Source organism: Sceloporus undulatus, chromosome 1, assembly GCF_019175285.1.
Source record: "Sceloporus undulatus isolate JIND9_A2432 ecotype Alabama chromosome 1, SceUnd_v1.1, whole genome shotgun sequence".
Lineage (NCBI taxonomy): Eukaryota > Metazoa > Chordata > Lepidosauria > Squamata > Phrynosomatidae > Sceloporus > Sceloporus undulatus.
In genome coordinates this window covers 3385680-3396692 of record NC_056522.1, presented here as the reverse complement: position 1 = coordinate 3396692, position 11013 = coordinate 3385680, and the positions used below count along the sequence as shown (strand labels likewise).

At 42.3% G+C, this 11013-nt stretch overlaps 2 protein-coding genes across 2 annotated transcripts in view; one reads left to right on the top strand and one right to left on the bottom strand.

Moving 5' to 3' along the window:
• The window catches only part of LOC121919807 (protein FAM71C-like), a 1121343-nt gene that overhangs the window by 350495 nt on the left and 759835 nt on the right, over positions 1 to 11013 (top strand). The window lies entirely within an intron of this gene.
• EPHX2 (epoxide hydrolase 2) overlaps positions 1 to 11013 on the bottom strand; it is a 98206-nt gene that overhangs the window by 76391 nt on the left and 10802 nt on the right. The window lies entirely within an intron of this gene.

The window sequence follows — 11013 nt, the reverse complement described above, 5'->3', positions numbered from 1 at the left end:
CCTTTATTTATAAAGCGCTGTAAATTTACATAATTTAAATTATGAGCAACTTTGGAGTAGGAGCAGCCAAACTTCACTAAATTCTTATAACCACCATGTCCTAAAAGACCATGGCTGCCGCCACACTTCAGAACTAATGCAGTTTGACACCACTTTAACTGCCACGGCTCCATCCTATGGAATCATGGGATCTGTAGTTTGTTGGGGCACCAGAACTCTCTAACAAAGAAGAGTAAATATCTCACAAAACTACAAATCCACAAATTCCATAGCATTGAGCCATGGCAGTTAAAGTGGTGTCAAACTGTATTCATTCTTCAGTGTAGATGCAGCCCAAGCCTGGCTTCACAGTTTACACCAGGGAAGGAAAATGTATGGGGCCAGGGACTGATTTTCACCCCAAGCCCTCCTCCATGGGACACTCAAAACACAAATGTCTCTTTTTTTGTCTGCAGCCTGTCTCAAAATGGTGACTGGAAATGACTGGATGTCATTTTGACTGTAATAAAAAGCTATTTGGGGGTAGTGGAGGTTAATCTGGGGGATTGTGTAGGTGAGGCTGCAGTGTCTTGTGCATAGGGATCTTATAGCACTTTTGAGACATACTGTGCAAAAGAAGATGCAGCATACGCTTTTGTAGACGGGTAAGTCTGCTTCCTGAGGTGCATGGAGTGAACTGGTGCCAAGGAAAGACCTTTATAAGAAGACTATGGAGCTGTAGAGACCGCCCGAATAGAGTGGCTCTGTGCCGCTCCTGGGAGTGCCAGATTGGGCCTGTGGCAACCGCACTCCATGGGCCCGATCCAGCACTTTGCCAACCCAAAAAGGGCCAGCAAAATGCCTTTCTTTTTTAAAGTGGCGAAAAGATACCCTTGCCGCTGCAGCTGTGGCTTTTGGGCGATTCTTTGACGTCTAAACACTGTAAACAATGTAAATGCTAAATGCTATTGCTATACAGAGAGAGAGGACACCACACTTTCAACATCACCTTTAAAGTTTGTCTAGAAACCAAAAGCAGATTCATGGCCATGGGAACCACCAGCCTCCATAGGGAACAGGCACAAGAGCTGCAGTCCTGGGGTCAAAGCTTTGTCTCTTGGGGGGTTTGGGGAGAGACAGTCCAAAAGGTAACATTCCCAAGCTCTGGTCTATAGCACAAATGGCCAGAGACTAAGACCTGGAGCAATGGATCCAAGCTTGAGGAAAAGAGATTCCAGCTAAACATTAGCAAGAACTTCCTCAGGGTTAAGAGCTGTTGGACAGTGGAAGATGCTGTGCCTCAGAGTGTGGTGGAGTCTTCTTCTTTGGAGGTTTTTAAACAGAGTCTTGATGGCCATCTGTCCCAGGGAGGGCTTGGATAGTGTCTTCCTGCATGGACAAATGGGGTTGGACTGGATGACTCTTGCAGTCTCTTTCAGCTCTAGGATTCTATTACTCTATTTATTTATTTCATTTTTATGCCGCCTTTCTCCCAGAACTCACAAGATAAAAGCATTTAAAAAACGTATACAGTTGCCCCTCAAAGTCTGTGGACTTGAAACCAGCAGACTTCACAATCCACAGAAGGGCAACCTGCCATTGAGGTGAATGAGGTGCACTCTCATGGTGTGCGCCCTATACTTGTGCGCAGGAGTGTGCCCCATTCATTTCAATGGGGCTTGATTATCTGCGAGTCTCCTAACTTGTGGGGGAGGGTCCGGAATGGATCCTCATGAGTTGGGGGGGGGGGTGACTGTAGTAAAAACAGTTAAAACAATCTAACTAAAACAGTATATATAGCATAAAAACATACAAAAAGTTAATACAACTAAAACGCACACCCCATATAAAACCACCAATCTGATCATTAGTTTCTCTAGTTCGCTAACATGTATTTTTAGAAGCTGCATATTTAATATTGATTTTTTATTTATATATTTCTCTCACAATGGGATTCAAGGCTGGTTCTGAAATAAATAATCAATAATGGTCTACCTTCTGTACTCCAGGCTAAATATACCCAGCTCCTTAGAGAAGACAAGGTTAAGAGCAGACATGATGGCCATGCTTAAATATTTGAAGGGATGCCATACTGAGGAGGGAGCAAGCTTGTTTCCTGCTGCTCCAGAGAATAGGACCTGGAGAAATGGATGCAAGCTACAGGAAAAGAGACTCCAGCTCAACATTAGGAGGAACTTTCTAATGGTTAAGAGCTGCTTGACAGTGGAACATACTCCTTCGGAGTGTGGTGGAGTCTCCTTCTTTGGAGGATTGTAAACAGAGACCGGATCGCCATCTGTTGGGAATGCATTCTGTCTTCCTTCGTGGCAGAAGAGGGTTGGACTGGATGGCCCTTGGGGTCTCAGCCAACTCTACGATCTTCTGATTCTTTGTCAATCAGCAGTGCGATTTGAATTCAAAAGTTGGAAGCTTGGCAATCCAATGACAACACTTTAGTGAGCATAACCTCTGGCTAAACAAAGTACCCATCAGAATTCAAGGCGTGCATAATGACCTTTCAAATAGAAGGCGTAACTTCTCTTAGATCTACTTTTCTTTTCTAAAGCAATACTTGTTTTTCTTGCAGCGCTGAACAGATGTCAAAGATTTCCATGCATGACCACACAAGGGGAGATAGGCCAAAACCTCCAGTTCTCTCATCCACTTCCTTTCCAACAGGATCATCTCCAAACTTGTAATTAAGACAGTATCAGTATCCATTTGCCCCCAGGATGTACTTAGAGGTGCATCCCGACTAAATGAGTTTTTAATCTTCCCACTTGGAATTTAATTCCCTGAACCCATGCAGAGATTTCAGAAATATAGTGTCTTAATCTCTCCATCCCCCCTTTCCCTAATTTTGAATAAAGAAAGAAAGAAAGAGTAAAGGAAGGAAAGTTACACCCAACCAGCCAAGTATGCTGAATTGTTTCCCTAAATCTGATGCAAACAGATTAAGCTAGTTTGCCCATTATGTCACAGAATCCTATAGTTGGGATCCCCAAGGGTCATCCAGTCCAGCCCCCTTCTGTCATGCAAAAATACACAATCCAAGCCCTCCCCCTGACAGCCATTCAACCTCTGTTTTAAAGCCTCCAAAGAAAGAGATTCCACCAACCTCTGAGGCAATGTATTCCTCTGTCAAACCACACTCTCAGCCTTTGAGGAAGGAAAAGGCAGACCCCCCTCTGAACAAATCTTGCCAAGAAAATTACGTGACAGGCTCGCTTTAGGGTTGCCATAAGTCAGAACAACTTGAAGGCACATAACGACAAGAAGCAAAGGAGAGCTCACCATGACTCCCTCATTCCGTTCAGTTCAAGCCTTTCCATCTTGATGCCTTCCAAATGTGTTGGCTTACAATTCCCATTGACCCTCGGCAGCATGATCCAGTCCATCCTTTCCATTCCCAGAGAGTAGCTTCCCAGATACTTTCCCCACAAGCTTGTAGCCCACCACCATCACTGCCCCTTCCTCCTCGAATCTTCCCAACAAGATCCAGGCAGCTGGTTTATAGACACTGGGTTGCTCGAGATACTTGGGACACCTAGGTGAAGTGAGCGTGGCCTCTGCCACCAAAAAGATAGGTTTTGGAGTCCTTGTCAGAGTCATGGCTGTCCAGCTGGAAAGGTTAACTGGTGTTCAGTAAACTCTGCTGTAAAGGGACCAAGGGAATCCACTTCCCCAACAGCAATTTGCTTGCACTGTTTTCATACCTGTTCGGATGGGACAAGGGCCTTGCCTGAACACATTGATTTGCTTTCTTTTGTTTCTGCACCCTATAAACTGCGCCTGGATCCATCTCTCCAAATGTCATGTCAGGAGTGCTTATTATCAGCTTCTTCGGCTGATATACCAACTGTGAACCTTCCTAGAACTGGAAGACCTAAAGATGATAGTTCATATGCTGGTAACTTCAAGGCTGGATTTCTGCTCTCTATATTTGGTTACCTTTGTACCACATTCAGAAATGTTAATCAGTTCAAAACACATCAGCCACACTGATCGATGATCCATTTAGGAGTGAGCATATCACACTGATATTAAAATCATTCCACTGGCTGGCAGTTAGTTTCCGGGCAAAGTACAAAGTGTTTGTTGTTATCTTTAAAGCCCTATGTAGCACAGGTTATCTATGGGATTGCCTCCTCCCATATAATCTACCCTGTACAGTCATATCCTCTGGAGGACATTTATTTCAACCAGACAGTACTAGACAGGCAACTATCACTCAGAGGACTTTTTCATCAGCTGCCCTTAGGCTGTGGAATGGCCTACTGGGGCATCTTTGAGAGCTAAATATGCTGTCTGAATTTAAAACAGTATTAAAAGCCCATCTCTTTCAGCAGGCCTACCCAGTCCACTTTAAAATATGAATTTTAAATTGGTACACTATATAGATTCATGTTTAAGTCTAGAAATTTTAGTCAAAAATTGACTCAAGAAACCTGAGTTGACTTTTGCATGGGTCAATATAAGTACTGTATTTTAGCTCTTATATAGTAAAAGGTAACCATCCCTGGTGGAAGGCAGTAGTGTCATCTGTTCTGGAAGCACTGACTCCCCACCACTTCTCTCATCCATCAAACACAAACACAAATAGTTATGCCTGATGGACTTTTGCAAGTTCTTTGGCACTGTTTTCCTTTGCTTTCTCCTTTAGATACTTTATTACATGCCACTAGGTTTTACCCCTGACTTATCCATGAGTCATATCAAAATCCATAGTTCTGGCCCCAAAACGTAGCCTCACCTTATACGTGACATCGGTATATATGTATTTTTAATTTTATGTCTGGATGATTGCAATTTGTCCTGTGTTTATGTGTTTTAACCTACGTATATAAATGGTTTTATGAGTTTTTATCTATATCTTGATCCTTAGGGTAAGAAATAATGTTGTTGCTATTGTTAATTATTAATACAAACCACAGGAGATCATCTTCCACAGGTGCACCATAGCTCAGGGGACCCATTATCCATCCAGGACAGCTGTCAGCCATGGAAAAATGATACAGTGGGATCTTGGTATCCATGGAAGATCCATTCTGGACCCGTCCACGGATACCAAAATCTGTGGGACCTCAAGTCCTGTTGTTCCTAATGCTGGCATGTGCACACAGCCACATTGCCATTAGGGACAATGGGACTTCAGATGAAGTCTTGTTGTCCCTAATGGTGCATTGACCTTAATGGATGCTGTCCTTAATGGCAGCGAGACCATGTACACGCACTACCATTGGGACGATGGGATGCTTAAATCTGTGGCTGGCGAGTCTGCAGATCTCACTGGATTAGTTGTAGTAGTAGGGGGAGTAGCAGATCAAAAACATACAAAGACCTTACCAATCGTGACAACTAAGGGTATCTTTAAATCATGGGAACAAGATATATCAGAATTTTTGTGGCATAATAAGAAACCCAGAATAAAATTTAAGATTATGCAAGATAGTAGAGACAGGGGAGGATTAGGTTTACCCAACTTTGAAATTTATCATAGTGCTTGTGCTATGTCCTGGATCAGAGACTGGATTCTATTATCTGATGAGAAAATGATCTATTTAGAATCTTACGGATTAGAGCTAGGCTGGCATGCATATCTGTGCTATAACAGTGTTCATAGTCTTAAAGTATTCAAACAGCATTTTGTGAGAAATGCATTGTTTTCTATTTGGACTAAATATAAAAAACTATTTTACAGACACTTACCAAGATGGACTTCCTCGCAAGAGGCTTTTCATAAGAAAGAAAAGTCCCGGTCTTATAAATGGTGGCGGTATGATGACATTCTAATAAGGAGAGGAGATAATGAAGAACTAAAAACTAAAGAGGAATTAAAGGAGATGGATCCTTATTTAAATTGGTTTAAATATTGGCAAATTCGAGATGATTGGAAAAGAGATCACTCTGGAGATGGGATAGAGGGTAAAGAGACAGACTTTGATAAAATTATTAGAGGTTCAAGGTTAAAATTAATTACAAAATTGTATAAATTTCTGTTGAATATGGAAATGATGGAAGAAACTGTTAAGTCTAACATGATACGATGGTCCCAAGACATTGGCAGAGTTATCCCTATGGACAGTTGGGAAAACGTGTGGAAAAGAAACCTCCGTTTTACTAAATGTGTTAAATTGAGAGAAAACTATTATAAGTTATTTTTTAGGTGGTACTTGACCCCAATTAAGATTGCTAGATTGGCTAAACACGGCGTTTCTTACTGTTGGAAATGTAATCAAAAAGGAGGCACCTTCTATCACCTTTGGTGGCAGTGCAAATCGGCTAAAAAATTTGGATAATGATACACAGATCTATAACAAATGCAATGGGGGAAAATATTCCATTTACCCCTGAGTTATTTTTGTTAAATATTACTGATGGGATTTGGGACAATCTAGTTCAAGATGAGTTGAGTGTTTTACTATATGCAATAACTGCTGCTCGAATATTATTTGCCAAATACAGGAAAGCCAAATCTATCCCATCCTTAGAAGAATGGATTTTGAAATTGAATGAGTTAGCAATCTTGGACATGATCTCAATGTCCAAAAATGATAGAACAGTTCAGCAATATAAAGCAAAATGGAAAGAGGTTGCAAAACTATGGGAAAATAAGCTTTCTGTATAAATATCAGGGTGCAAGATCGTTTGGAATAAGAGATATTTTATGTTAAATATTACATATGTATTTGTATTATTTCAATAATAAATAAAAGAACTGGGGAAAAACCATACAAAGACATCAGTAAACTATATAGAGAGTATGACCCCTGTATCCACGGGGCCAGTACTCATGGTTTTAGTTACCCACACACACACACCCTCAACAAAAATATATACATATTCTCTGTAGACACTTTCTATTCTTCCTGCAGAGGCTGACCATAAAGTTGAGCTACAGGACCTACAGATTCCTGGCTAGGTGTACTCTCTAGGAATCTTTAGATCCTCCAGCATGACTCGATGGTCAATTTCCATTGCAAGTAATTCATTTCAATAGAGTTTGCTATTATCCATGATTTTGTCTTTCCACGATAAGTCAAGGAATGTATCCCCTGGGGATATGAGGATGGTAATGTACATATAAAGTTATTTTACAAACCATTAAAGAATCTAGCATTAAATTCATTTAAAAGACAGTATTTTTTTTTAAAAGAATAGCAAAGCGCACAGCCGATTCCTAAAAGCCTGACAGAATGGGAACATTTCTACTTGCCAACCCAATGAGAGCAAGGAGGAAGCCATTCCAGCCTCTCCAGGGAGGGAGCTCCAAACTCTGGGAGCAATCATTGAGAAGACCCTCGAAAGGAATATTCTGGGTAGACTTCATTGTTGAGAGACCTGACTCTACTACTTGCTGTGAGGGGATGCTGGAACCCACCAGCAAAAGGACTGTGATGCTTCCTCTGCTGCATCCACTTACAGTCCTAGGGAGATGGAAAGGTCTCACAACACAGCAATTGTTCTTCTATCACAGACTAAAGAATTAGGTAATCTAGACTCTCATCTTTGCATCTGGTGAGATCTTTCCTAAGCAGGGACTCAACTTGGGGTCTTCCCCATGCAAAGCACATGCTCTGCCACTCCCCTGTGACCCATCCCTCCCTGCCATTGATTTTCAAGGGCCAACGTTTTCTCATTACAAATCCAAATTGCTCCAAGGGACCCATTATGACAGACAAAATTGGACATAAATTATGTAAATAAACAAAACAAAGCAGAGCTGCCAAACAAACAAGCCAATTAGCATAAGTAAACGTTATGTAAGGAAAGGTCAAACTTAATGGAACTAGAGTTGCCACAGATGGATCAGTTTCAAGCCTCCTTCATTTCTGGCAGGTAGCCTGTCTGCAACAAGCAATTGTGACTCGTTCTGGGTGCTCAATGAGCAAAGGAATGGGAGAAAATAATACCAGCAGGAGGAATAGCAGCAGGACAAGAGGCTACTCTTAGGACAGAATAGGGAGGGATGGAATAGATTTCCACTGGCAAGGGAGTCAGGCAAGGCTGTATTTTACCACTCTGTCAGTTTAACTTGTACATAGAACGTGAAACAGGATTAGATTCAGAAGGAGGCGGCATAAAAATTGGGGGAAACAATATCAACAATAGATGTGCAGATGAATCATCATCATCATCATCACCACCACCACCACCACCACCACCACCACCACCACCACCACCACTTTATTTTCTTATATCCCACCTTCTCTCAATACAGGGACTCAAAACTATACTATACTATACTATACTAGCTGAAGACCATCTTGTTCAGAGAAGCGTTCCCAGGCATTGCATAATTGTCACTGGCTATTTGATGTTCTTTTGTTGTCTGTTTTATTGAATCACTTCCTGTACTGCTATGTATTTTATATGTACAGTGCACCCGCGCCATACACAGGCACGCCATACGCGGCCTTGAGCATACGCGCTCAAGCCGCGGGGCGGAAGGGGCAGCATGTCCCATTCAATTGAATGGGTGCGCGCGCCTGTTGCACCCCGCGCGCACCCACGCTGCCGCGCACGAGCCCCATTGTTTCCAATGGGGCTCGAGCATAGGCAGAATTCGCCTTACGCAGAGGGATCCGGAACGGATCCCCTGCGTAAGGCGAGGACGGACTGTATTGTCCTACTAGAGAGGCCCCCTCCATCTTTCCCTTCTCCTTCTGTGTCGTGTCTTTTAGATTGTAAGCCCGAGGGCAGGGAACCGTCCAATTAAAAAGATTGTATGTACAGCGCTGTGTAAATTTACAGCGCTTTATAAATAAAGCTTAATAATAATAATAATAGGAAAAAGCAAAGATCTGCAATGATTACTGAAGAAATTTAAGGAAGAAAACGCCAAGGTCAGGTTTGCGTTTGAACATTAACAAAAAATCATGACCACAAATGATTTACATCATTTTAAAGTAGCCACTGAAGAGATGGAAATAATTCAAGATTTTCCAAACCTTGGCTCAGTCATTAATCATAACGGAGACAGCAGTCAAGAAATCAGAAGAATACTTGGATGCAGGAGGACAGTCATGAAGAAACTAGACAAGAGCCTGAAGTTTTAAAAATATATCACTAAATAGTAAAGTTAGGATTGTTCAAGCCATTTCTGTGTATGACTGTGAAAGCTGGACAGTGAAGAAAACGGCTAGGAGGAGACTCAACTCCTTTGAGGTCTGGTGCTGGAAGACAGTTCTGAAGGTGCACTTGTTCCTCCCCATTTGCGGCTTTGACTTTTGCAGGTTTTGATTATTTGCAGGTTTTACTAACATGTTCTCTCTAGGAATATCTAGGTCCTCCAGCATAACTCTATGGTCAACATGAACCAAAAGTCACACTGAAGGACCTAGAGATTCCTAGAGAGAACACTCCACTAGGCATTTGTAGCTCTTTCAGCACAGTTCTATGGTCAATGCTTGACAGATGTTGACCACAGAGTTGCACTGGAGGACAGAGAGATTTCTAGAGAGGTGTCCTCTTAAGTAAAAACATAGTGTCTTTGTTATTTGCAGTTTTTCCACATTCACGGGGGTCCTGTGTCCCTAACTCCAGTGAATGTGGAAGGACAAGTGCACCGTGGACTGCTAAAAAGACCAATGAGAGCAAATGAAGCCTGAACTCTCCCTAGAAGCCAAGATGACTAAACTGAGGCTGTTGTACTTTGGCCTTATTATGAGAGGATGATAGAGCGAGACAGTGATGTCTGGGAAGGTAGAAGGCAGGAGGAATAGAGCAAGGCTGCATTTCAGATGGATAGACTCTATCAAGGAAGCCACGGCTGCCCTGAGTCTGCAAGACCTGAGCAGGGCAGGTGATGGCAGGGTGACCTGGAGGTCTCCAATTCATCGCTTCGACATAGGTCCAAGTCTGCTTGATGGCAATTAATAGCAAAACAAAGGAGTAGTAACATCACTGGATATAATAGTATTCATAATGATAGAAAACAGATTTCGTGGAGGTCTGGCAATGGCTTAGTTGTTGAAATGGTTTGCGCTGCCAGCCTAAATTTCTTTTAACTTAATTCTGTCCCAACACTACATTTTATTTTAATTGCAACCATCTGTGATTTCTGTTTGCATCCAACCTCACAATACTCAGAAATATTGGTAGCATACAGTGTGACAGTGCACACCTCTCTAGTACAGCCTGCCTGCCCCAAGCGAGGGCTTGCCATCTGTGGATTTGAGCAAAGTGGTGTCAAACTGCATTATTTCTGCAATGCAGAGGCAGCCTAGGACTCTAGGAGAGGAGGGTTCGATTCTCTGCTCAGACATGGAAACTCATTGGGCCTCCCAGCCTCCTCTGAATAAGAGAAAAGCCACTTTGGGCTTGTGATAAATTGGAAATGACTTGAAGGCATACAACAGCACCATCTCCCCATATGAACTGCCCAAGTTTAATGATCTGAAGGAGAGGACCTTGCCTCAGCCCTCCCTCTTCTAGAGGTATGTTTGGAGGGGATGCAGGAGAGGGCCTCCTTGGTGGTTGCTCCTAGACTGGGGTTACAACCATGTGGTCCTCCAGAGGTTGACGGACTGCAGCTCCAGGCATTCCTCAGCATTGACTAAGGAGTTTATCACACAAAGGGGATCAGCAGTTTATCTTGTGAATATCCTGGGAAAATCACGCAACTATGCAAAACCATTTCACATGTCGCACAAAACCTGCCATTAAAGTGGTCACAAAGAACCATTAATGCGCATCTTTTTAACTTTCGGGATTTCAGATTTACAAAATTGCATGTGATAATCATTTGTGCAATTACTTGCCATTTTTGCTTTATTTGTGGGATGCTTTAAATGCACTTTAATCTCTCTTTAATGCCAAAATTAGCCCCAGTGTGATAAACTCCAAAATAGGCACTGACTAAGTAAGGTTGGCTGGTTTAAACTATGGTTTAATCCAAATGACTTTAAAAAACACTCCTGTGGTTTTTTGCGTTTCAAACTGATTACAGTCAGCCCTCCAGATTTGCGGCTATGACTTCTGTGGATTTGATGAATCTGTTCACTCTAGGAATTGCTAGGTCCACCAGAGAAA